This window comes from Zingiber officinale, chromosome 2A (assembly GCF_018446385.1).
Source record: "Zingiber officinale cultivar Zhangliang chromosome 2A, Zo_v1.1, whole genome shotgun sequence".
NCBI classification, from domain to species: Eukaryota; Viridiplantae; Streptophyta; class Magnoliopsida; order Zingiberales; family Zingiberaceae; genus Zingiber; species Zingiber officinale.
The window spans coordinates 18,622,016-18,644,035 of NC_055988.1; the positions used below are offsets into that span (position 1 = coordinate 18,622,016).

Sequence of the window (22,020 nt, forward strand, 5' to 3'; positions counted from 1 at the left end):
TGCGTCACCATCTTCTTAACTCTGTGTGCGTTCGTCTTCGAGCCATCTGCGACGCTTCACCTTTTCTTCTTCTCCGGCAATCTTTTCTGTATGTCTCTTCACCTTTTCCTTATCTGAATCTGTTTGCTTCTCCTTCCTGCATCTTTTATTTTTGATGGCCAGTTCTTCGCAACCACCCGTCCTTGTCCCTGTGCTCTGGTATACTTCCACTGAGTCCAAGTTCGACGGGGACAATATTGAAAGTCTAAAATCCGCCTACCAATTTCCATCCGACTACCAAGTTAGTATTCCTTCTGCATACGATCGGCCACAAGAACCACCTGCGAGTTTTTTGTGTTTTTTAAAGAACCAGTTTACCGCTGGTCTGGGGTTCCCCGTTCATCCGTTCTTCTCCACTATTTGTAAATATTTTCATATTTCCCTTAACCAGTTAGTGTTGAACTCCTTTAGACTGTTGTACGAGGGTTGTTATCTTATTCACCTGCATGACATTCCTTTGACTTCTCGGCTCTTCCATTATTTTTATTACCCTAAATTCTCTGAGCCAGGGATCTTCTTGTTCCAAGCCCGAGTGAGCTTGGTCCTTTTTGATAAGATGTCATCCTCCAATACGCATTGGAGGGACCACTACTTTTTCTCCATTTTCCTGAGCGACCAGACTTCCCGACTGGCTAGCAGATAGAGATGAGGAATCCCCCATCACTCGAAAAGTACAAAAGTCGATTGAACTTTCGCCAAGCAGCTTCCAATTTGTCCAGTCAGAAATATCATATTCATCGGTTGCTATTGGAGGGCGTCCTTTACGTGTTCGTCTTGAGCCCGATCAGCATACGACTTCCATCCAGCCTAGGTATGCTCTTTCTTCCCTTCATCCTTAAATCTAACTAACTTTGCTTTCTTTTTTGCAACTCGCATCATGTTAAGGCTGCGTCTGGCCGACAAGAGCAAGCTTACATATGTCAAGATCAATGTTACGACAGTGGCTGAAATGGAGAGTCGAGGCCTATAGCCGATCAACTCCCACGAGGATCCGCTCGGCGAGGTTGAAAGAGCAGAAGCGTCGGCCAACGAGGGTGGAAGAAGTCAAACTATGGCTAGTGGGGCGGCCGCTACAATAGACCTTCCTCCCAAACGACCCTCAATGTTGTCGATCACGATAGTTTCGGAGTTAACCACTTCCGGTGAACCCCTACGATGGCGCAACAGGTGTCACGCGAAAGTGTCCTCTCACTCTGCCACATCCGCTTTGCAGACTCTGGCTCAAGCTAGTTCACGACCATCTTCCAAACGGGATGAGACATCCATCCCCGCTCTTCTTGAGCAAGGAGCAACAGCGCTCCACACCTCCTTGCCATCTGACCGGACACCGTCGTTGTCCGGGCTACCGCTGGGGACAATTTGTGCACCGCTTGTCGCCTTCATGCCGCCCCAATCCTTGCCAGCGGCCCAAGTGTCTCGCATTCGACCGATCACAATGCCCCAGTCGACGGGCAGAGCTACCTCTGGTCCGAGCGGCAAGAGACAAATAACGGCCATTATCCATTTGCCGACCGATGAGTGGCGCAGTCCGAATGACGTTGTGTCTTGCACTCTCGAGCACCAAATACGAATCCAAGGGCTGCTCACACAAATATGGGACAATGCCCGAGCCCGTGCGGTAGTCATCTCTCTAGGGGAGCTCGCGAACAGCTATACTCAGATGTCCACTCGGGTATGTACGTTGTCTCTGTACTTACTTCTTTTCATCCGCTTGGCCCTTACCATTTTTCTGTTGCTGCAATACTAGGTCGAGAATCTGGCCATGTGTCAGAGGCTTACAATTTTATAGCATGAAGTCCAGTAATCGCGTACTCAGAGCGAACAGTCAACGGCTTCTGAGACATGCTTGGAGCAACTCAGTGCTGAGGTCGCTCAACTAAAGGTCGATCTGCAAAAGAGCGTCGACCTGCTAGAGGTAGAGAAGGGCAAGAACGCCAATCAAGCTTCGCAACTGACGAGGCTCAATAAGCAGGCCAGCTCCTTCGAGGCGAAGATCCTTTCAACTAATATCAGGAAGCTTCGAGTCATTGAGGACCTAGAGATCAAGAACAAAGAGGCTTGGATCCTGACTCAAAACCTGAAGGAGGAAGTCGCATCTTTGAATGCCGAGCGAGAAAGCCGATCAGCTGAGCAAGCAGCGGCGCAAGTACAGCTGGCCACTAAGGATGCCGAGCTGGCTACTTTGAAGGCTAAGCTGGAGGCCTCCTAAACAGAATTGGAAGCTTATCAAGGCGTCAAGTCAAGCCGGTTTGAAATTCTGAAGCGAGACTACCTCCACTTAGACCCTTTCACCGACCGACTCACCGACCAGGCGCTCCACCTCTTCAACCTCACCATTGATGGGATGCTCGACCAGTTGAAGGGTGACGGATACATCCCAACCTCCTTGACCAACAAGATTATCAGTCAAGACAAGTTGACTGAGTCGCTGCCCGATGATGTGCTTGACTACTTGAAGTGAACTCGTCCCATGAGAAGCTCACCTCTATTTGTACTGCTCCTCGCAAGCTTGTAAAAAATTTCTAAGTCTTATTGCATGATCGCTTGTTCGATATATCCTTGTTTATTTGATTCTGTATTTCATCATGCATCGTCGTTTGACATTCTTCGCTTTGTTGGTTGTCACATCTGTTCATGCATCGTCGCTTGACTCTAGTAGGACTACGAACCACTTACGTTTTGTGAAAAATTTCTAAGTGTGGTTCCATGTCCGCCCGATCACCAATGTAACCAGTCGCTAGGATGTCCAAATGATCACTCCAAAGCTACTGAATGCCTTATTTTAGTGAAAATTGCTTCTTAGAGCAGCACGTGTCCTGGTCAGCCTTATTCTCAGCTTATATATTCGTTGATCCTCTTTATTTGTCGTAGACTCAATTTTATGGCAGTCGATCAGCCGTTATTCATAGTAGACTTGGGTTTAAAGTCTCTGCTCGACTGTCGACAAAGATAGGGGTTTAAGGTCGTCGCTTGACCGCTGACAAAGATAGGGGTTTAAGGTCATCGCTCGATCGTTGATGAAGATAGGGGTTTAAGGTCGCCGCTCGACTGCTGACGTAGACAGGGATTTAAGGTCGCTGCTCGACCGCTGACATAGATAGGGGTTTAAGGTCATCGCTTGACCGCTGACATAGATAGGAGTTTAAGGTCGCCACTCGATCATTGAAATAGACGACGCCAAAATGATTCTGTCCAAAAATGGGTGGGTGGAAAGCTAGAGATGTGGCTGATGCGTTGACTGGATGTAGATCTCATCCCGCTTTGCAAAATAGGCAACGTCAATGCCGAAGTGTAGAAGGAAGCGAAGCAACAGTAACGCAAGTGCAAACAGTAATAACGCGTACCTCCTCCAGTGATGGACCCCTTTATATAGAGTCCTGGTGGACAACGTACATGCTCCTCGAGGCATACATTCTCCAATATATCCTATGAATGGACTTGCCAGAAAAGTACCTCTGACACCATACCTTAACAGGGCATGTGTATCCCTGACAAGACAGTAGAAATTTCCTTCGTATGATCTGCCTATCGACCATACCTCGTGGCATGCCTCGTGTTAGCGACACTATCTCCCAGAAGGATATCGAGAGATACGACAATGGTCCAGCTACTTAGCCGAGCGGAGTAGCCGCTCAGCCAGGACTACTCCGCTCCATTGATGGTTAGGTTCCACTGCTTGGCCGAGCGGAATAGCTGCTCGGCTGAGAATCCTCCGCTCTGTCGACCTCAGAGAGATGACAATGGTCCAGGTGCTTGGCCGAGCGGGATAGCTGCTCGGCCGGGACTCCTCCACTCTATTGATGGTCAGGTCCCGCTACTTGGTCGAGCGAGGTAGCCGCTCGGCTGGGATTCCTCTGCTCTGTCGACCTCAGCTGCTTTTCCCTGCGGTGACTAAGTGTAGTAGCATGCACCTCCCATTCGGGCATGCTCTCCGGTCTCCTTATCATCCTGCTACTCCACACTGAGCGTCTGACTGTCTTACTGTATTATCCGAGCTAGACGGTTGGCCCGCCCAGACACTTATTGCCCGACCGACCTTTGTAGTCTCTTGTCGATCGGACCCTGATTGCCCCGACCGACCGCTGTAGCCGTCCTCCGCTCGGCCACCGTAGGCGAGCTTTTTAACACCTTGTCATTGACCATCTTGACTTTGACCTCCACCTCGACAGTTGATATAATTTTTTATGATTTTTTTATCAAGTGTAGAATTATTTTTGATTTTTCAAATCTACATAGATTAGTCTAGTGAGTTATCAATTGGAAGGGTACTTTAGTAGATTAAATCTGTTTGAAACATTGTATAATTTTAAATTCATCTAAAACTTGCTTTTAGGTTATATTTATCCTCCCATCACTAATGACTCTCTCTCACTCTAAACCTGTGTTTTAGATTATTTACCCTCGCATGAATCTGGGTTATAAATTCTAAGGGGTATTGTTAGTCAAAATCAAATTTCCCAAAGGGGAAAGGGGATGAATGAGGCAGAGAGTTTTGAAATAAGACAGAAGTTTATATAGATTTAACTTTAAATCTTTGTCAACCACACCAAAATAATATAATCAGAGGTGTCTGATTGCACTAACAAGGATTTCAGTTGTCAAACGAAGGTGGTTTAAGAATGAATCATAATAATCATTGCATAGGGTAAACCCTTTAATTTCCAAACCCTAAACATCTACCATGATAACCTAACCTAGCTCATTTCAGATTCATTATAGATGTCGAACCCATCCTTACAACTTGAGAATTTGCATCAAAACCCTTATACATGATTGTCTATGTATGTGGGAAAAAAAGACGATTTGCTCGTCCTCAGCACCCCAGTCAACCCATCCCTAGGCTAACACGGAAGAGATAAATCATAGGTGGCTATTAGCCATTAGTGCAAGTGGCAAGACATGCTCAAATGCGTCGAGTTTCGACCTCAAGACTTTATGTGATAACACTTTATGCCTCAACCACTGTACCACCTCGAAGGGACAAGATTTTCTATGTAGATGCTTAATGTAGTGGGAAGGTAAAATATTTAAGAGAATAAATAAGATGATCAAAGTTTGAATTTCACTAGAGATAATATTTTAGAGGTCAACTTTTAATTGTGCATAAACTTATCCGAATTTATTCAGTAGGTGAACTAAAGGAAAAGATTGGGATTAATCAACGATACTTAATCATCCGAATTATATAAAAAAACTCAATCAATTATCATTTAATATTTTGTTCTATGAAATGATTCTATCTGAAAGCGGTGGAGATGACATGTTGAGCAGATGACTCTGATATTGATTAGGAGGAGACTCAGAGATGGAGAAGAGGTAACGCCTGATACTCCTTTATGCGCACCCTAAATAGAGCAAATAGAATGTTAGAGCGAGACCCAAGGAGTGAGTCCCTGATGCAGACACTCCAACACTCAAGTCAGTATGGTAGCCGAGCGAAAAGTGGAGCCGATGAATAGTAGAATGTGTGTGTGTGTGTGATGCAAAGTATAGTAAAAGCGCGAGCATACTTGACCAACGGAGAGCACCCCTTTTTATGTCATCTCTCATGACCTCCACAATAATGAAGTGACAAAGAATATCTGGTATCAAAATATGCTGAGTATAATCTGGAAGATGTACAGTCATCTTCTGAGGAAACTTTCGTTACATATATATGTGTGAATTGTTTTTTATAACTTTCGCAATGATGAGGTGGCTAAGATGTATGATATTAGGTAATAGAAGATGTATAGTCACCCTCATAAGAAGGTTTCATTGCCTATATATGTTATGGTAGTGGAATATGTTGGATCGAAAGCGCTAGAGGGGGGGTGAATAGCGCTCGTGGCTTTCACTTTTTCGGAATCGTAAAACCGTTCGAGTAAATGCAGCGGAAATAAAAACAATCACACAAAGAGGCAAACTATTTACTTCGTTCGGAGCCTAGATCGACTCCTACTCGAAGGCCCGCGATCCTTGATCGCTTTCGGTGGGCAACAACTATAAGCACGATAATTTGTACAATTATAGGAATTTACAGCTCATAAACTTTATACCGACAACTAAAGATGGAGAAGCGTAATTCCGGGTCGTTGGTGTCGCGTCACAGCACTTCTGGGTCGTTAGGTTCGCAGCACGTAGCAAGAGATTATTCGGAGAGAGTTGTTCTGAAGTGCTGCTCGAACCCTGCTTTTAAACAGTGTTCAAGGCGCCTTAAACAAGCTCCAAGGCGCCTTGAAGCTAAGTTCTATCCCGATCAGTTCGCTGCGATAAGCCTTTGACTGCTGGGACCTGAAGGCGCCTTCAACGCCCTTCAAGGCGCCTTCAACGCCCTTCAAGGCGCCTTCAACGCCCTTCAAGGCGCCTTCAGTCTTCTGTCCAAGGCGCCTCCAAGCTGGTTACGCAGCCAGATCAGGTTTTGCACCCGAGGCACCTTCAAACTCCATGGAGGCGCCTCGGACACTGTTCATCCGAGGGATAATTATGCACTTTGGTCCCTGCAAGATATGTTAATCACAAAAATCACCCTGCAGCACAAAATTAGCATAAAATGACAATATAAATATGATAAAGAATATTGTGGCAGTCTCTGGACTGTCCGGGTCTGACTTCGGATTTCCGACCGGAAACCCTAGGTCGACCCGACGCCTACTGTTCCCTCTACGGGGAACGTGTCCTCACCTACTCCACTCAGGAGATTTACCTGTTGCCAGTGCGATCCTCCAAATTGACTGGACTTTTGCTCAGCACTCGACGCTTCCGGACTTTCTGCTGGACATCCGCTTCCCGGCTAGTCCAGTCTTTCACCTGGTTCGCGACACCAGGACTTTCCACCTAGGGTTACCACACTACAAAAAAATTGGACATTAGGACCAAAATATTAGCAGCGATTAATGAAGCGGTTGTAAAAGCATACCCAATAGAATCGGTCAAGTGTAACCGCTCTTAAAACCGCTTCAATTGAGTTTTTTGAAGCGGTTGGTAAACCGTTGCTATTGGACACATATAGAACCGGTTATTAGAACCGTTTCTATAAGTTTCTTTTAGAAGCGGTTCTAAACCGCTTCTAAATGTTACATATGACCGCTTCTAAAGGGTACATACGAGATTAATAAAAAAAACATGCTCGCATCTCATATTATTTTCACAATTTCAGCAAACCTTTCTATTTCGGCGACCCTCTTTGTTCCAGCGACCTTCTCTTTTCTATCAACCATCTATGTTCCAACAATCCTTTCTATTCTAGCGACCCATCAGATTAATTATACCCTAACATCATCCTTCGACATCCACATCATAAATCACCTTTGATTTTGTTTCTCGAGGTAATTTCTTGGTTTAGTTTTCATATGGTAAAAATGTTTTTATATGTTAATGGTGATAAAAATTATAATCAATTAGGATTTAATTTGTGTTGGCCGGTAGATTTGTAAATTTTTCTAATAAATCCCTTTAATTTAATTTGTCTTTTTCTACAAGTTATCCGTATTATTTTTCAAGTTTATTATTGTATTTTGCTTACAGCGTGTCTATGATGCTAAACTTCATTTCATATTTTTGTTCTCTAAGTTGAATAATATCATGGATTTCTCATAAGACCATTAGCATATATATATATATATGATTTTTTATTTTAAAATCCTTCTATTTATATATTTAAAATTTTATATTTAGGAATTGTATTTATATATATGTTTGTTGAATTCTTTGAAATTTTATCTACAAAGTTTCTTTAATTTTGATAAATCTTGTTTTAATGTGTTAACTTTTATAAATTATTGAACAACATCAAATTATGCAGAAGCAATGGATGGTTGCGCCACATGATAGTCTTGAGTATCGGGTGAGAATCCTATAATTTTTAGGTTATGCATTTGGCGATGCAGCTCTAGAAGTCACGAGACCATGTCCTTGTTGCAAATGCATAAACTTATTGAGTCATGATCGTGAGACAGTACACGAACATGTGATGATAAATGGTATCTTACAAGATTATCACATCTGGAATTTTCATGGAGAAAAACTAATTGTACCTTAAATAAGAATGTGATTTTTGGTAAGAGTAATGAATCAAAACCAAATGTGAGAATAAAAACAGGATAAATTGAACAAATGTGGAGAAAACAAAGCATATTTTTTTAGCCTTCCATACTGGAAATTTAATTTGATCCGATATAATTTGGACCCTATGCATATTGAAAAAAATATTTGCGACAATGCCTTTGTGTACCCGAGTTTCAATCGGGGCGGGAAACGGACGATTTTGGGAGGTTTGAAGGTGAAAATTAGGAAACCTCCTATTTCCCTCTCTCTGTCTTGTGGAAACCCTAGGCGGTCCGAAACCCTTCGGCTCTGCTTCGCCCCATCGCCGATGGTGCTCGCAGCGGAGGAGTTCTTCCACGAGGAGGAGGTCGAGCACCCCGTGCGCTACCTGTTGCTCGACCGAGTGTACTCCTACTCCGTTCCCTGCGTCAACCCTAACGGATTCTCCTCCGTCACGTCCAAGAAGGTGAAGGCCAGGATGACCGGCAAGTCGACGGGCAGGGGGCGAGGAGGCGAGTTGGAAGGATAAGCCCTCGGATGTCGGGCTTGTGGGAATATGTAATTGTAAGGTCTCCCAAACATTAATTAAGGGATTTAATTAAAAATAAAATCAATAGAGGTCACACGAACAACTAAGGAATGTATAGGAAAATTTTATATGAATTATAGGAAAATTTTAAGATTTAACCGGAATGGATATGACACCTTTTAAGATGATAAAACAATAATAGATGAACGCATCATATACCGGGAGTTAATTGACCTCAGTTACCCGAAGTAACCTAGGTATAGGTATATACGGGACATCACGCCGCCAGCTCACATCCCCGAAATCGCCGAAACCATCGCTCCTCTCCATGAAATTGCCGACCTTGCGCCTCGCGTCTTCTCCGCCACACCGACGGCGCACCTCACCGCAGCTCAAGTGTGGGCTGAGCTTGGCAACCCGTAGACATCTTCCGTGGAGGACACTGATCCGGCAAGATCACCGTCCGCACGGTAACACAGAGCGAGGATTGCGGCTGCAGGCACAAGAAGCGAAAGGCAAGTACATCCTATATATTGATATGAACTCCATGAAGTAGAGGATAGATCCTCGGATTTATAGTGATGGTCTGGTATGATGGTTTCCTGGTTGAATGAGCTGCGAATCGAAGTTCTGTGTTGTTCTTGCTCCGCCCTAGGTTTCTTCTCGAGTTTTGGCAATGGATTTTGGGTACTGTGAGGTAGAGGATAAGAGCTAGGGAGGATTTGATAGGCATTCCAAAGATGTTCTTTATGTTCATGCTTGTTCTTGTCGTATCGTGCGGTTCCTTGCAGATTTCCGTAACTTCTCGTTTCCTCTTGCGATCCATTTTTGTTTCCAGCCATGATTTGGGGGCTTTTGAACGAATTTGATGTGTCGTGTTGTTCTCATTGGTTGGGTTTCGGTTAATTCCTGTTGTGGAAGTTTTAAGCCTCGATCGATGAGGTACTTGTTGACCCATTGCTTCGGAAATGTTGAACAGATTTTGGGACCTTGATCAATGATGTTCTTGTGATTTATTGCTTCGGTAACTTTGAACGGATTTGGGAATGTGTGGTTTCAATTCGATCAAGTGTTGTTTCTCTGGTTAACTGTGGTTTTTTTTGTGGATTTAATTCGAGGTGTGTTGCTTTATTTCATAACTTGGGATGATGAGGATTTCATTGCCAGGTTGTACAGTTTTGCAGATAGCTGTGGTTTTGGTGGGGATGCAATTTGATGCTATTTTGTTCCTGTGAATGGCCTCGGTTTCGTTGTGTTGTTCTTTGATTAGTTGTGTGTGTTGAGAACTGAATTAGAAGTCGTTATCATGATCTTTGGTTTTGTGGATAGTTTTAGTGGGTTATGAATTGATTTCAATGTAGTTCTTTCTCCTTGTGAAGGCTTTCGATTGCTCTCGTAGGGTAGGGCTAGTTTCGGATTTCATTGCAAGTATTTATTTAGGTGCATAATTCGGTTGTTTCCTTTCAAATATTGATACATGTTAGGTGCTGAATTCCCATTTCTTATCGCTCTCTTTCATGGATGAATGTTTCTGTGGTTTGCACCTTGTGATGGGAATTCGAAGGGAATTCTTCTAGTTTGATAACTATTATAGGTGCTGAATTCTTTTCCTTTAGCTCTCATTTATGTATTGCAAGCTTTTAGTTGTTATTATCTTTGTTATTGAGGATTTGATTCTAGTGTTGCTTTGCACTTACTTCTGTTATGTATGCATGGCTAGCTTAAATGTTGGGTCAGTTTGTTGATGTAGCTTTGTTAAGTAAATTTGAAAGATGATGACTGATATTGGAAGCTAAGTTAGTTCATGCTACTGGCAAGGGAATGTTTGAACAGAACTTGGTATAATGGAATTGAAAGATGCTGAGTAATTGGAAGCTAAGTTAGGTGCTTCCTCTGTTCTTGTAGGTTGGAAATTGAAGGCGTAGATCCGCATGCATTGATTGGGTTGGAATGCAAGGCAAGTAATTCCCATGACTGTGAGTATCCGACTAAATGATTTTCTGTGGATATCAGCTTTTAACTGAGCCTTTTCAGGTTCTCTGGCCTATAGATGATGATTGGTACAAGGGTTCCATCACGGAGTACAATTCAGACACCAAGCATCATAGAGTATGTATTGAATTTTGTCTGGTCAATCGTTCATTAATCTCCTAACACCTCTCAAAAACCATCAATTTGGAAGCTTCACCTTTTGCTTGCTGTACATCATTTCTCTTGTTTAGTTCTTTCGTGGTATTCCGTTAAATGAAATAAGGAGCTTGTTATATGTTCTAGTTCGCTTATGGAAGTTTGAAAGCTCATTTGCTTATATTCTTTTGTTCTTCTGATTTTCTTTTTTTCATGATTAGTTGTTGATATGTTAACAGTTAATATGTATTTTCCTACGTATCCCTAAATCGTTACTCAATACACATTATGCCTTATTTTTTAACTCAAACAAACTCAACTTAGTGCAGGTTAAATATGTGGATGATGATGTCGAGCATTTGATTCTCTCAAATGAAAAAATAAAGTTTCATTTATCTTGTGTAGAAATGAAGGATTTATGTTGGAAATGTGGTGTCCCCAACTTAGAGAAGAAAGGCCTCAATTACAATGAATTGCTGGCTTTATCACTTAACTTTCATGATTGTCAAGGTCTTGAACCAGGTGAACTTGTATGGGCAAAACTTATAGGTATGTGTAAATTTATGGTGTAGTTATCTTATATGTTTCTTGTTGATGACAAATTAGGTATTTTTATATGCAGTAAATTGATTGAACTTTGAAAATATTTTCTTTATGATTATCTTCATAATTATTTAAAATGTTAGTATTGTAGATGTTGGGATTAAATTTGATGAAAGTTCTCGACACTATTTGAAGATTTAATATGATAGTAATGTAAATTTATTATTTAATACTTTACTTTGTTGCGTTACATGCTTTGTAGCTAGTGGCTACAACCATGAAAATTGTGTAAAAACTTACTATATCCTCAATTTATCTTGAGACTGAATATTGCAAGATCCATCAACATAGTCTTTTTGTGTTTTCTCTTGCTCTCACCCTATGACCATCTGTTCTCAAATCTATCTTTGACATTATTTATTAAATCCACATTTTGGTGCTAGTAATATTTAGTTGAAATAATGTACTAAAAAAGGACCAGTTGCCATGAAGGCACAACATTGAGTATTTCATTCTTGTTTTATAATAGGAATTTCTAACATGATTGAATATGCTATTCTTATAATGTAGTTTCATGGAGGAAGCTAGACTATAATAAATATGTGTGATTACTTCATATTTATCTTAGTCACCTGTGCTTGAACATTTTAAATCTGCCACTGGTAGGTTTTGGATACGTTTGCTCAAACTGGAGCACAATACAGATATGCTTTTGCGTTAATGAATTATGAGGCCAACTTTTTTCTTGATCTAAGTAGCTTCTAATACATTGCTTCACATTTGATTGCTAGATTGAAATACCAACAGTTGGGACTACTATCATGAATATCATAATTTTGTATTTGTCTTTTCCTCTTTGCATCTGAAGTGCAAGAAGGCAAGATTTTGTCGAAGCTTGGATGAAGCAAAAATGTATGTGCTTTCTTTGATATGTGATTTTCCATTCTTTCCTTTCAAAGTTAAAAAAATCATACAGCCAATTGCCTGTTGCATCTAGTTTCAGCACTCTCTAAGTTGCTATGTTTCTTTGAACTTCATATAATCCGGCCATTGTTTTGTTGCCATGTTTTTTCTTTCATGTAAGCAAGTTCACTGTATGAAAGTGCATATATACATCTGGCTAATAGCGTGTAGTACACTTATATAATCTTTTCTCTTTATTACTTGTTTGAAGTTGAAAATGACAAGATGCCATAAACGAAATATCTTTTAATGTCATCAGAGCTGCAACTGCTCTATTTGGTTATTGTTTCAAATCCATGAAGGTATGACCATCACAAATAGCTACATAGTGGTATTTGGAAGTACTTTGCTAAAGATGTGCAATAATTGTTCCATGGACAAGCTAACATATGGTGCAATGCATTATTTTCTGATGCATTTTCGATAGCCAGGACCTTTGTTTAATGTTTTCTTTGTCTATACAATGAAGAAAAATGTAAGGTGTTTTTTATAAAGCATCAACTTGCAATGGGGGGACTAAACTGATGTGCCATTAATGCATTATCAAACAAGATTATCGCATTTATGGAAGTTATGGGCTGGTGTTGTAGGTGGGGAGGAGCACCTTTTTAATTCAACCTTTTTAATTTGATACAAGCTTTTGTTAAATATTTTTTTCATTAAATATTGAAATATGTTGATAGAATATAATTTGGTGGTTCTATTGAAGGTTGCTATTGAAGGTTGGAGTAAATGTCTTTTGTCGCTTGAAGCAAATGCCTTTTGTCGTTTGGAGCACATGCCTTTTGTTGTTCGGAGCACATGTCTTTTGATGTTTTTTTTGTGGAGAAAATTTGTTATTGAAGGTTGTATATATTTTGGAGATTGAAGAAAATATTGTGTTTGTGTTATAGTGTGGAGTTAAATGTTATATGTTATGAATATTTTGAAATGAAATACAAATTGTATGTGTTAATTTGGTAATCCAATTTATATTTATGTGTTATGGAAATAAATTAGGTTTGTTAAATAAAATATGAATATTGTCAATTGATTTAATTTGAGCATTTGAAAATAAGATTTTTTCTATAAAATTGGTAATTCAATAATAGCAGCGGTTTTAACCATTCCTATAGTTAGACCTCTAAATCGGTTACAACCGCTTCTAAAGGGCAGTTTTTTATATTGAAAAATTCTATAGAGGCGATCATTAACCACTTCTATAGGTATGTATCAGGATCGGTTATTAACCGCTTCTATAGGTATTCATCAGGATCGGCCATTCACCGTTTCTATAGGTATGCTTCAGGATCGATCATTAATCGCTTCTATAGGTATCCATCAGAATCGGTCATTAACCGCTTCAATAGGTATCCATCAGAATCGACTCTTAGTCCTGAACCACCGGTTAGCTTTAATTTACCGCACATGTTGGCTTTAGCGTCGCCAACATCCGCAACGGTTTTGAACCGGTGCAATAGATTTAGCAGCGGTTAAAAACCGTTGCTATAGGTATCTTAAAACCGCTTCTAAAAGTTTATTTTTTTGTAGTGCCACCCCCTAGGACTTTTGCCTGAAGCCATCGACCTGCCAAGACTTTCCGCATAGGGTTACCACCCCCTATGACCTAGGGTTACCGCCCCCTAGGGTTTTCCCTTTGCCTAACCGCAGCTAGGACTTTTCTCCACCTAGGGTTACCGCCCCCTAGGACCTAGGGTTACCACCCCCTAGGATTTTCACCTGCCTAACCGCAGTTAGGACTTTCCTGAAACACTCATTCAACATGTTAGATAACAACACAACTTAACTTTGAACCCTTTGTCATTATCAAAACTTGGGTTCGATCGTCGGATGCTTCCCGCAACAACAATCTCCCCTTTTTTGATTATGACAACCCAAATTCAAAGTTAAGTAAAACAAATGCATAAGTATATTAAAAAGTTTTAAGTGAGCAAGCTTAAGTATATAAATTCAAATGAACGCCTAACTTAAGCTAACACTTAAACTTTTGTGAAGCTCCTCCTTAATACAGGGTTTCCTTTTCGAATTTTTACTTTTTACTTTTGAATTTCCTACTCTCCCCCTTTGCCATTTATCAAAAAAAATAAGCCAGTTGAAAATTATTTTCAAAAACGGGATAAGTGCTAAGTTGAAAAATAAATTTTCATCTAAAATTTTGAAAGCACTGAGTTAAATTTTGCAAAATTGTGCTTTACGACTTTACAAAGATTGGAACTTAGCTAAGCTCTTTGCAAGTATTGGATTTTGAAAACTATAGCTTAGGTTAAAAACTTACCTTAATTTTAAATAATACTTATTAAATTTTAGGACAAGGAGGGAGTAGAGTAGCTAGAAATTTGGTTTAGGTTATTTATTCAAAGTCAGTTGGTCCTTAAGTCTAAGTATGAGTCAAGTTTAATAGATTGACTTTAAGAGGTATCAGAGCCCTAAAGATCAAGCATGCTTAACCTGAATATTTGAATTTCCTTTAGTTTGAGAGATACTTTTAGCTGAGATAAGGTTATTTTTGTCATTACCAAGTAACTAAGCAAATTTTTGTGATATCACAACACTTTAAATTCTTAGTTTTTTTAAAGAGGGAGTTTAGCTAAAAAAAAATTGTTCAAGACTTAGTTTAGCTAAGATTTTTACTTTTTAAAATACTTTTAGCTAAACTTATGAAGATAATAGTTTTGTTAAGTATTTAACCTTAAAAAGATTTAGTTTTTCAAAACAAACTGTTTTGATGAAATTTTGAGAATGCTTTGGAAAATACTTAGTATTTTCAGCACAACTTAGCATTTGAAAACAATTGCTTTGAGAGACACTTAGCTAATCTTTTTTTTTAAACACTTTAAAAGGTACTTAGCTAAATGTTTTTTTTTTTAAATATTTAGCTAACTTTGGAAATACTTAGTTATGTTTTCAACTTAAACATGATTGTGTTGAGAAAATATCTTGCCAAGTAGCTAAGCTTAGAAAATAATTTAACTAAGTTTAGTTAGAGAAAACTTAATTAAGTACTTAGCTTTAAAAATATTTAGCTTCTAGAGGAGTTATAATTTAAGAGTCAGGTCATCAATAATTTTAATTTTAAAGCTAAGTTAAAAATAACTTGAATTTTCGAAGATATGCCAAAAATAGTTTTTAATTTTGAGGTCAAGTCAAATTTTTTAAAGAAAAATTAATTTTAAAACCGACTTAAAATCACTCTCCCTTAATTAATGCCTTAATAAATTTTTGAGTTCAGGAGTTCAAGCATTAGAGGTTAAAAAAATTATTTTCCTAATTTTTCATCTCAATCAATCTAGATTGACAAGCATGTTTAGCATTTGAGTGAACATGAGATGGAGTTGTCTTTACAGTTGATATAAAACCTAAGTTTTGAATTTCAAATAATTTTGAAATGAAGTTTTAAAAGATTTTAAAATGATTTTTGAAATTTAGTTTTAAAAAGATTTTTAAAATGATTTTGAAATTAAGTTTTGAAATGATTTTGAAAATAAGTTTTGAAAAGATTTTAAAATGATTTTGAAATTAAGTTTTGAAAAGATTTTGAAAATAAGTTTCAAAAAGATTTTAAAAATAAGTTTTGAAAAGATGTTGAAATAATTTTGAAATTAATTTTGAACAGATTTTTAAATAATTTTGAAATTGATTTTGAAAAGATTTTGAATAATTTTGAAATTAATTTTGAAACGATTTTTAAATAATTTTGAAATTGATTTTGAAAAGATTTTTAAATAATTTTGAAATTGATTTTGAAAAGATTTTTAATTGATTTTGAAAAGAATTTAAAATTAAGTTTTAAAATCATTTTGAAATTAAGTTTAAGTCAATTTTAATTTCTTAATCATCTCACCCGATCTAAATTTTCAATCAGGGAACCCTATAATTGTTGTGAGATGAATTATGGTTGAATTTAAGGGTAAGGTTTAACTTTGTGTTAGATTCAGGTTTAGCTTTGGGTTCAACAAGTAAGCATTCTTTGGATAAACTTCTGGGCTATGGTGAGACACAAGGAACTCATTAAAGTAACCATGCCTTCGAGGTTTTCCAAATAGTCCTACCCATTGAGTTTAATACTAAACCTTGGGTCTAACTAGTTATGATCCATTTAAGGGTAGCTTCGGTCAGTTCCACTTGGCCAAATGCATCAGGTCGAAGCCATATCTTCCTAGACATGCGATGCCCAAGCTTCCCTAACATACTATCATCCAAAAATTTCACCAGTACTGTGGGTCAAGTTAAACCTTAGCCCGTTTTAGTCTAACCTTAATTACCCTGCTGGGTAATCTACTCTTGTTTTACCCATTTCGGGTAGATTAAGTTCAGTTACCCTGTCGGGTAGTTCAGTGGGGGGTGCCAGCTATTCTAGATCCTCCATCTATATTTTGAATTTATGATTTAATTTCGAATTTTTAATTTGATTTTGATTTTTGAATTTTCAATTTATAATTTAATTTCGAATTTTTAATTTGATTTTGATTTTTGAATTTTAAATTTTTTATTTTGAATTTTTTAATTTAATTTGAATTTTTAATTATGTTCGTTTTATTAATATCGTTTTTCTTTTTGCTCCCCCTGGATCATAGCCTCGATAAGGTCTATCAAGGTAATAGACTTGATCCTTGGGGACCCAATATTGACCAAGTCCAACTTGATTGACCAAGTTGGACTTAGGTACCCATGCTTGGACTACCTTTCTATTATTTCTATTTACTAATGATAAATACGATTTGTATTTTCTTTTAGTTTTAAATCCAAGTCCGGATTTGTTGTAAACGGCTCGCTGTTTTCCAAGATTCAGATCCAGATTCTTGGAACCCAAAGTAAACCGTTACAACATGTTCTTGAGTTCTTTAACTTGAGTTTTCAAATTGAAATTTTCTTCCTCAAGTTGTTGGACTTGGGTTGAATTTCCAATTTGAACTGGCTCAGTTAAAGGACTCGAGTTAGTCACTTCCTTAAGGGTTGTTACCTCCTTTTGGAGTGACTTGACTCGGACGTTGGATTTAGCCAACTTCTTTAGTAAGTAAGAAACTAAATTTTCTGAATTATCTAAGCTAATACGAGAAATTAAAGAACTTATAGTGGGTTTAGAGCCTTCGGAAACGGATACGGATTCGTGGCTTCGCTCGGACTCGGTTCCAGATTCGCTTTCGGTATCTGTCTCGTATTCGGACTCAGTTTCTGCCACAGATGCTAGTACTGGTAATGCGACGAAGCTTGTCAGTTCTTCTTCGTCAGTCTCAGATTCGTCTGAAGATTCAGACCATGTTGCCTTCATCATATGTTTCTTTCTAGCTTCCTCTGTCTTGCTTGTACCTACAACCAACGTAATACCTTCCTCGACCGAAGTAGTGTCATACTGTTCATCTAATTCAAATAAATTGTCTATTAAATTATGCTTACTTACTTGGGTACCTTCGTGTAACTGAATCAGATTCTCCCACAGCTCCCTGGCGCTTGAGAATGGGCCGGCGCGATTCAGCTCCTTATTCGTTAAGCCGCATTGTAGTGTATACGTTGCTTTTGCGTTTGCTTCTACCTTTTTGATAAGGTTCGCGTCCCAGTTCTCGTACGGTAGTGGCATGCCGGCTCCGTCAGTTGGTATTTCGAGCCCGGTCTTGGTGATCATCCAGACATCGAACTCGGTTTGTAGGTACGACTCCATTCGGCCTTTCCAGTAGCCGAAGTCTTCGCCGGAGAAAAGCGGTGGATGAGTGGTGCTATAGCCTTCTTGGAGAGCCATTGAATCTTGCACGAAAAAGTGAGCAAAAACTTGTCCCAGGACTTAATCCTGGATTAGTAGTGTGGTAGAAGGATAGAAATAGAAATTTACGAGTTTCGAGAAAAAATAATAAAATAATAATAAAATATTATTTCAAATTTTGTCAAATTCAATATTTTATCAATACTAATACACCGTGAAAGGATGAAAATAAATTTTTCGAAAATAATTTTGGAGGGGAAAAAACGAAAGGCGTAAGGTTTTATTTTTACCCTATATAAACGACAAAGCCATGAAAAATGCTTGAATGGTGGTTGCACCAGTTCAAAGCGACCCCGCTCTGATACCAATTGTTAGATCGAAAGCGCTAGAAGGGGGATGAATAGCGCTCGTGGCTTTCACTTTTTCGGAATCGTAAAACCGTTCGAGTAAATGCAGCGGAAATAAAAACAATCACACAAAGAGGCAAACTATTTACTTCGTTCGGAGCCTAGATTGACTCCTACTCGAAGGCCCGCGATCCTTGATCACTTTCGGTGGGCAACAACTATAAGCACGATAATTTGTACAATTATAGGAATTTACAGCTCATAAACTTTATACCGACAACTAAAGATGGAGAAGCGTAATTCCGGGTCGTTGGTGTCGCGTCGCAGCACTTCTGGGTCGTTAGGTTCGCAGCACATAGCAAGAGATTATTCGGAGAGAGTTGTTCTGAAGTGCTGCTCGAACCCTGCTTTTAAACAGTGTTCAAGGCGCCTTAAACAAGCTCCAAGGCGCCTTGAAGCTAAGTTCTATCCCGATCAGTTCGCTACGATAAGCCTTTGACTGCTGGGACCTGAAGGCGCCTTCAACGCCCTTCAAGGCGCCTTCAGTCTTCTGTCCAAGGCGCCTCCAAGCTGGTTACGCAGCCAGATCAGGTTTTGCACCCGAGGCACCTCCAAATTCCATGGAGGTGCCTCGGACACTGTTCATCCGAGGGTAATTATGCACTTTGGTCCCTGCAAGATATATTAATCACAAAAATCACCCTACAGCACAAAGTTAGCATAAAATGACAGTATAAATATGATAAAGAATATTGTGACAGTCTCCGGACTGTCCGGGTCTGACTTCGGATTTCCGACCGGAAACCCTAGGTCGACCCGACGCCTACTGTTCCCTCTACGGGGAACGCGTCCTCACCTACTCCACTCAGGAGATTTACCTGTTGCCAGTGCGATCCTCCAGATTGACTGGACTTTTGCTCAGCACTCGACGCTTCCGGACTTTCTGCTGGACATCCGCTTCCCGGCTAGTCCAGTCTTTCACCTGGTTCGCGACACCAGGACTTTCCACCTAGGGTTACCACCCCCTAAGACTTTTGCCTGAAGCCATCGACCTGCCAAGACTTTTCGCATAGGGTTACCACCCCCTATGACCTAGGGTTACCGCCCCCTAGGGTTTTCCCTTTGCCTAACCGCAGCTAGGACTTTTCTCCACCTAGGGTTACCGCCCCCTAAGACCTAGGGTTACCACCCCCTAGGGTTTTCACCTGCCTAACCGCAGTTAGGACTTTCCTGAAACACTCATTCAACATGTTATATAACAACACGACTTAACTTTGAACCCTTTGCCATTATCAAAACTTGGGTTCGATCGTCGGATGCTTCCCGCACCAACAGAATATTCCTTGAGGAGTAGTTGTTCTTCTCTGACAGGTTGTTATGATTCCCTGGCAATATTGTCCCTGGAGGTAGTTCGACTGGCTCTATGAATATCCGACTAGATGTATGAAGGGAGACTAACACATGAGAAGTGGGGAATTGAGCCCCAAAAACCCACCCGGCTCCATGGCCGCTCGACTCCATGGTCAACCAGCTCCATGGCCGACTGACCATATGATGAGTGTTCTTACATTAAGAAATGGGGATTCGTGTCCCATAAGTTCGACCGACTCTCGGTCCAATTGACTGTATGTTGAGAGTTGTATTGCAGGGCTGACCAACTATATACTGAGTGTCTTTGTTGTGTGATGGGAGATTACCTTTGTTGTGTGCTAGGAGATTACCTTTGTTGCATGTTGGGAGGCTACTTCTGAAGGGTAGGGAGTTAAGTCCTGTATGTTTGACTAGCACTAAGGTTGTTTGAGTTTATTCTGTATATTTTGGCATTGAGTGAGGTGATAAGTCCTCTAAATCTGATCGGCTCTTAAGCCAACCGACCGTATGTTGAGAGACTTATGCTCAAAGAATGGGGAGTTGGGCCCTTCGAGCCCGACAGACTCTAGGGCCGACCGACTTCTCACTGAATGTTTTAGTGTTGAGGGGTGAGGAGCTGAGTTCAGGCGAATGTGACTTATTCAACTGCATATACTCTAACTGTCAGCTCTCCCTGACTTTAACCACCACATCACTTTGACTTTAACTACAAAATCTTTTTAACGATCGATCCCACGTTACCTCTGGATCCATTCACAACATACCATATCACAGAACTTGATGACTTCTTCCGAAGAAATGATTTGTTGTCATTTCATGTTTTGGCCCGACTTCTCCAGCTACCGTGATTTACCTCCCTCGTGAAGACCTTGGGCGTGGTGCGGCGGGAGTACTAGGGGCGAACGATATTGCCTTTTGCCACATGTTTTGGCCCAACTTCACTTCCACGGTTCCACCAACCAAATCCGTTTGATGATAACTTCTGTCTTTTTAAATATCGGTATTGATGAATAGATAGATGATTAGTCATCATGCTTTGGCTGGAGCCAACTTTAGTGGCATTTAATTAATTAGAGATTTCATCTTTTCGTAAGGCATCCTACGTGTGTTTAGTCAAATTTCAATCTTGAGTTTTTGAAACTCTTACCAAGTATTTTCCTTCATGCACAAGTCATTGTAAGAACAAATTTAATATATCTATACATTTTTCACGAATGCATAATTGTACATATCTTAAGGAATCCATGTATGAACATCACCTCCCTATCGACAAAACAAACAAGCTTATAATATAGTTTTTCATCAATCGAAAGAAGAAAGGAATTATTGTGCCTAGCTAGCAAAACTTTTAAGGATTTGTCCCATCGATGCCTCCGATCGGACCCGAGGGTGGGACGGGGGCTCTAGGGAGCATAACAAACATCATTGGCACCTTCTCCTTCACCATCATCTCCAAGCTCGAGTCTATCCTTGTAGTCGTCGTTGTCGTATGAGCGAAGGAGCCTTCCTTGATGCAGAGGCCTCGTGCGGCCATGGATTGCTGCAAGATACTGAACAGGAGGAGGAGGAGGAGGAATATGGTGAGTTTAGATTTAGAAGCCATTGGCAAGGAGTGATAGAAGATTTAGCTTACAACATAAGCTCAAAGGAGGCGAAGGTTTAAAATAAATAGAGAAGCCAGAGTTGAATTTCGATGCAATGTTGCATTGCTTGAGCTTCTGAAACTCATTTTTAAATAAATAAATAAATGCAAAGTCAGAGAAGTAAACCGACTTGGATGTTCGAGGTGGCTTCCTTGGAAGGACTGATGACAATGTCAAATTCACACCTAAATGAAAACATTGCCAGGCACTGTGACTAGCTAGATCTTGATGACGAGGATGGATGTATCTTGGGCAACAATGTTTTGACTTTAGTTTATAATGTCTTCAGGTCAACTGGGACAATGACAAACTGAATCCAATTTTGAGATCGAAGCCTGCATGGAGTCGTGGGGAGGAAGGACGTTTGTTGCATGCTTTGTCTGTTTGACGAGGATTTAGAATGACTCTGATCTTTGTTCCTATGTGTTTATAATACATTGACTGTTGTTATAACTTGAAATGAGTCAAAAATGGAGTTTAATCTCACAGTTAAGAATGTAGTTGATACGGCAAATAACGTGGGGCCCTCAAAGTCGAGATTGAAGTTAAGAAAGTCAGCTGATGTAGGTCGAAGTCAAGGAGGAGTCAACACTCGAGGTTAGCACGTTCACATGTCTCGGCCGGATGGTCTAGCCGATCGGACAGCTGGTCCGATCGGATCCCTAGTCCCTCAGGATCGATGAAATCTGGAGTTGTATTAGTGTCATTCAGAGCTGAGTTAGGTGTCTCTGTCGAGTG

The 22,020-nt window shown here is 40.0% G+C and overlaps 1 long non-coding RNA gene across 3 annotated transcripts; it reads left to right on the forward strand.

Moving 5' to 3' along the window:
- The first annotated feature begins 10,624 nt into the window (after window positions 1-10,624).
- On the forward strand, window positions 10,625-13,217 carry LOC122040894. 3 transcript variants are annotated; one of them, XR_006128742.1, is made up of 4 exons: window positions 10,625-10,702; window positions 11,126-11,269; window positions 11,930-12,175; window positions 12,936-13,217. It is a non-coding gene; the product is annotated as an uncharacterized LOC122040894 (long non-coding RNA). The 3 variants fall into 3 exon arrangements; XR_006128741.1 differs by having other exon boundaries at window positions 12,055-12,175; XR_006128740.1 differs by having other exon boundaries at window positions 11,126-12,175.
- The last annotated feature ends 8,803 nt before the right edge of the window (window positions 13,218-22,020 follow it).